The sequence below is a fragment of the Hyposmocoma kahamanoa genome, unplaced genomic scaffold (genome assembly GCF_003589595.1).
Source record: "Hyposmocoma kahamanoa isolate Upper Pololo Valley unplaced genomic scaffold, ASM358959v1 86, whole genome shotgun sequence".
Classification (NCBI taxonomy): Eukaryota; Metazoa; Arthropoda; class Insecta; order Lepidoptera; family Cosmopterigidae; genus Hyposmocoma; species Hyposmocoma kahamanoa.
The window spans coordinates 17,980,493-17,986,492 of NW_020654289.1; the positions used below are offsets into that span (position 1 = coordinate 17,980,493).

A 6,000-nucleotide genomic window follows, 5' to 3' on the forward strand; every position below is an offset into this window, starting at 1 on the left:
TCTCTCAGAGAAAAGTTTAAGGAGACTGGTATCATGACTGTGGCATCACAGTACATTTACTCAAATATTTTATATGCCCGTAAAAATATACATAATTTCAATAAGAAAGAAGATATCCATAATATTAACCTTAGAGCTAAGTCCAAACTCATGGTACCACGATTTCGTTTAACCAAGGTAAACAACTCTTTTATGGGGAACTGTATACGTTTTTACAATAAGATTCCGGAGCATATATTAAGTTTATCATTTCCTAAGTTTAAAAAGTACATTAAAAATATTTTGATCGAAAAAGCATATTACAAAATTGAAGACTACGTGTTAGATAAAGATGTATGGAAAGACGACATGGCTCCAGAATCCACACAAATTTGATTCAAAATGTATTCCATAGCATTTAAGTTTATTTGAAAAGAGCAATCCCTAGAGTTTCTTGCTCGTTCTTCTCAGGGAGGTCAGCGTAGTGAACGAGCAGTACCTTAAATGTGACGTTTTCAAGTGTAAATTTATTTTACCTATGGAATAAATCATCTTTGACTTTGACTTTGACTTTGACTTTGTTCTGAATTTACACCTCATCAATTTTTATTTTTATTTGTGCTTCTATTTTGCGTGATTAAGTGTTAATGAAATTAATTTACATAGTTCTTCGACGAATTAAAATAATTTAATAAGCACAATTAGTTATCATTGTCAATTTAATGTCAACAATAATAAGAATAAAACATACCAACCACAGACCAAATAAATACTAGTGGTACCAACGGATTTACATTACATAGATATGTAAAGTACGACAAATCGCGTAGTTGAACGTGTCATTATCTTTTTTTTCATCGAAAGACAAACTTAGGCGCACTGCAGTCCATAGTCAAGTTCGAATTTCAAAAACTTTTCACGCTAGCGTGCAAAAAACGCTATTGCGAGCAGATTTCGAATGAGAAAGAAAGCCTTTCCGAGCCAATGAGGTGAAAAAGATATTTTACAGCTTAGCTGCTTTATTTAGTGTCTCTCAATATGTAGTTCTTTTGCGGATACGCCGCAGTAAATCGTGTAGAAATTTCTAACATAGATCAATGTTACATATTTGTCTTGTTTTTCTTCGACAATTTTCCGAGAAATCCTTCCACTCGTACATACATGTATGGATAAAACAAATGTCCTGTAAAATTATTTTCTCGTCCTCGGAATTGCTTTTAGCCAAAGTAATTTATTATTGGATAAAAATAGTGCGAGTACGTTGTAATAACACGCATTAAACTAAGAGCCTGTGTGTGATGATGATGTTTATTGATATTTAATATAACAATAATGGCTTATTATCGAAAGTCTCTACACGTTTATTATATATTTTTTTTGTTTGAATCAAGAATGTAATTTTTAAGGAGTTCGAAAACGTAAATCACGCCTTTTCCAGTGCCATTGTCTAACGTCAAGGCATGAAAGGCAGAAATGTAGATTTCTCAAGAGAATACTATAGTATCAAATGTAGGTCATCTAGGCTCTAACAAAAAGTTAATCTGCGACCTAAATGAAAGAGAAGATATCATTCAGACCTACTTCACTGCACAAGTACGCACGTGCTAAAATATTAATCTTGCAAGCGAGCACAGGGCCCAACGAATGGTTAAAAAAGCTTTAGAAATGTTTTAACGGAATTCATCGGTCACGACTTTGCAACATACATACTATCACGTATCACGTACCTACTTCTCGTATGTTTATCTGAAAACGATGAACTCAAAGTGAAAGGCAAATCAATAATCTACGTCGTATTTAGATTGCCGTGTAGTTTCCCCGATATGGATTTAGAAATGACTACGTGAAAAAAAAGGCAATAATAACCTGTGTTCAAAGATAACATACGGGTAGCCAGAGAATCGCATTGGTATCTGTTATTTCATACACATTCGCTTATTCTAAGTATTTTTGATCCAATCTTTCTTACGTTATTTATTAAAACAAATCCTTGCCTTACTTTTCCAAACTCGTATTTTATAAAGAGTGCTTATTCAGGAGATGGCAAAACTTTCTATTTATTTTAAATTTCTTATCAAAGGGGTTAATTACTATACTAATACTTTAAGAACAGGTAAAAGCCAGTGTGTGAATTTGGATGATATGTGTATACTAACTAAAACGCGGTTAAGTGACAAATGGTCAAATATCCGTTTTAAATAGAAAAAAAAAGAATGCAAAAAATTTATATACAATCATTTTTTGCATTTCGGTAACTTTGTGCTTTAAAATACGAGTTTGAGAAAGTAAAGGCGACGAAATCTCATTTTTTCACGGTCGTTTAATTAGCGACTATACACGGGTAGCTGTGTAGTTAAATACTTACAACTACACAACTTGAATAGTAGTCCACGTTTCTGATAGTTATAGCGAATATTATTATGGGTTATAGTGAATTTATTCAAGATTCTTAGGATGTAGTTTTAATTGGACGCTTTTAGAAGCTAATTGCAACTTGCTACGGCCAACTATTAAGGCCAAGTAAAATATTTTAAGTAACTTTTTTGTTTGTGTTCATCAATAAAGCTTATGTAGTTTATGTGGTCAATTGAAAAAAGGCTGCTTCAAAATTTTAAAATCTTACTTATCTGGCGTTGTAGTAGCAGTGTCTAAGTTCAAGCATGGACCAATTAACTCAATCGCGTACTACAACGTACGTAATACAAGACAGCGTAGTCGGGTATTTAGTACCTGTTGGTACACTAGATGTCGCGACGAATACCAAATAGTTCTATTTTTTATCAATGTATTTTTGTAACTATTTGTTTTACGGTGACAAGCTGAAATTTTATCAAAGCTGCTCTAATTTATAGTGATAACAAACAAATCAACTAGATGGCGCTTATTGCACAGATTTTAATGGACAGTGCCGGCAATTATTTTGTTTAGAATTAGCCTTAGGAGTTTGTAACACGCAATTCCATCTATTTGTCAAAGTTCAGAAAATAATTTTAGTTCATGATCAATATTTGAATATTACAAGGAAAAAAGAGTCATTTCTTTTTTTAAAGAGGAATTAATTGATATTCACGGCATATTGGCGCCATATAGATATAAGACGGAATCCTAGCAAACTGGCAGACGATGTGCCAACTAAGCCTCGGAACGAACCAGCGGATCTCACGAATCTTTCTATGTACTTGTAGTTGAATCTTTGTATTTGGTTTTCAACGACTTTTTAGCCGTAGCGCCACCTATGAGAAATCTATGAAAGTATTTCGTCACCCAGTTAGACCTTTACAGTTGCCAGCCCTGGCTAGAGATGTCGCTATTAACTTTTAATCAAATTTTTATTGAATTGCGATTCAATTATTTTTTGTGAAATTACTACACTAGTTTGTTATAATTATTAATACAAAGGTCGAACAAACACGAAGATTCAACAACAAACACATAGAAAGATTCGTGAGGTCCACTGGTTCCAGTGGCGGATTTGCCGTAAGGCCCAGTAAGGCTGTAAGGCCTAGGGCGGCCCAAAATTTTAGGGGCGGCCAATCTTGACAAAAAATGCACTGATAATAACAAGAAATAACTCAAAGTACCTAAATATGCGGCGGGTCGCACTGCACCGCATCGTATAACAATAATCTTTCTAAACCACTTTCGTACATTTCATGTATAAAATATAGATATGTTACATATCTGTAATGTAATGTATAATCACTGAACGATTGAACCCATAGTCAAATAAATAAAACCGTTTTAAATGTTTCATTTAAATCTGAAACCTCCGGATATATTAAAAACTAGCAGGTATTATAGTTAAGTAAATTTCTGAATCGATTTCGATAAAAGTCGGCAAAAGTATATTCATTATGTAGTCTACCAGTATATGACGTGTGCTGAGAAAGGGGCGGCTGGTACTAGCTACATGTCCTGGGGCCTAGGGCGGCCAAGGCTGCAAATCCGCTACTGGCTGGTTCGTTCCGTGGCTTAAAAGACGGAATTTTGACCTTTTTGAGAGTTACAATCTGGAGATTAGCAGTCCTCTTGAGTCTTTGGTCCGTGGTATAAGCAACACAGGTCTTTACTACGGTTACAACTCGCATTCATAACCCCGTCCATCTACCTGTGCTTGGCAATGAACTCTTACCTTATATAGTGCAGTGTCAAGGGTGTGTTAGACCGCGCGCGGGGTAGCCGCGACGCCCGCAGGCCGCTCGCGCTCCTCTCTACCGCGGCGGCGCGCGCGCAACATCTGCCTTAGCACTACAGCCGCGTCTGCAACAATGTGAAAATTTTTTAAATCAATTTTTGTAAGTAATCCTAAATAAAATTAGCAGTTTTCGTTTCAATTTCGACACACCTTTTGGGGCACACTAATGCTATTTATGCTCACTGGGGCACTCAGTTAAAATAAAGTTTATAGAGCGAATTTGGATGGACCTCAGTGGCCAAACGGTTTGCACTGTAGACATTGGACGAAGATGCAAAATTCAAAAACTTTATTTGGCACGTCACAAGCCCGTAACATTTAGCATGTCACTATTACAAAATATCTTGGGCTAAGTAATTCATTATTAACGTAATGTATTACATAACTACATGCAAAGATTTGTGCATACACTCACAATTGAAATATTAATTTAATAATAAAATTAGATACATTAAATGTCATTAAGTAATTTGAAGAAGTCTCGGGTTCGATTCCCGGTAGGACCAATTTGGGAAATGAACTTTTCTAAATTGGTTCTTGTCTAGGTGTTATGAACAGTGCTCCGGAGTGAGTTCCTTTGCTCTGGTACTCATAGTACAGGAAATTTCCTCGTTTGAGACCAGGTAATTGGTCTAGCAAATTCGGGATGCCCGGGCATGTGTTGAATAAGCTGATGCGAGTTAGGTTCTCAGGAGCGTAGCAAATGATTCATGAACCTCTATGGTCTCAACCCATTACTCGATGTCTCAACTATAGCTTTGCCTACCCAGTGGGAGACAGGCGTGATGGCATGTATGCAGTCATTATGCAATTGGCCTACATATATATCAATTTACTTATTCGTGATAAAGAGTTCTGGTAACGATTGTTCATTTCACATAAGAGTTCGCGCCTTCATGAAACATGCGATTGCACTTGCGATTTATAGGCGAAACGCGCGATTGCATCGATGCAGTCGCGCGCCTGCATCGCGTTTGCATTGCTGCTTAAAACCGCGCGCGTGTGTAAAGGTAGACGATTAGCGATTGCATCGCTACTGTATCGCGTTTGTATCGCTGCTAAAAGTCGCGTGAGTAACCGCTCTCAAAGGGATATAGTTCCCTTTCATATAGCAAATAAGTTGGCAAGTCTACTATGCCGTGTAGGGTACACCACCCTTGGTTGACCGTTATTAAGAGAGAATTGCAGGCTGCAAATCAATCGACTACATTTGTTTATTTCGGTAAATGGTTATTGATTTCGGTATTTATTATGTATATGTTATAGTTTTTACAGGATATCGACGAAATCGTCGAGTGGAAATCCTCTTCCAAAGTTTAACTAACTCTTACTGTATACCGAAGATATATGTATATCGATTGTAAAAATAGTTTAGTGAAAATAACGCAATTGTCACTGTGTCAAACTAGTGTCATAAACTGCATAGCGGATGGATTCCCGGAAGCGGCCCTGCGACACGATTGGCTCGCGACCCATATTGCCGCAGACTATAGAATACTACAGTGATTTTACAACAAACCATCTTTATGCAAACAAAATAAAAGAACTATGGTGAAACATACACCATCGCCACAGAGTAAGTAATAGCACTACTTTTACAGTGGGTTTTCTTTATACACATTTCCTATTGATACTATTGTATTTAGGTGGAGAGTTGTAATTAGCATTTTCAAATTTTACTCAACGTTTATTCATTGTTAAAAATTCGCTGTAAATCTTCCTAATAATAAATAAACAAAATAAAATAATATAAAACAAAACAGAACAAAACATAAGAAAACAAAACAACAGAACAGAACAGAACAGAACAGAACGGACGAGACGAG

At 36.1% G+C, this 6,000-nt stretch overlaps 1 protein-coding gene across 2 annotated transcripts in view; it reads right to left on the reverse strand.

Moving 5' to 3' along the window:
* Positions 1-6,000, reverse strand: part of LOC113234948 (sodium channel protein para) — a 122,308-nt gene that overhangs the window by 40,605 nt on the left and 75,703 nt on the right. For both annotated transcript variants that reach the window (XM_026470472.1, XM_026470471.1), the window contains exon 2: positions 4,112-4,239. The gene's annotated coding sequence lies outside the window, so the exon portion shown is untranslated. The remainder of the gene's footprint in view (positions 1-4,111; positions 4,240-6,000) is intronic.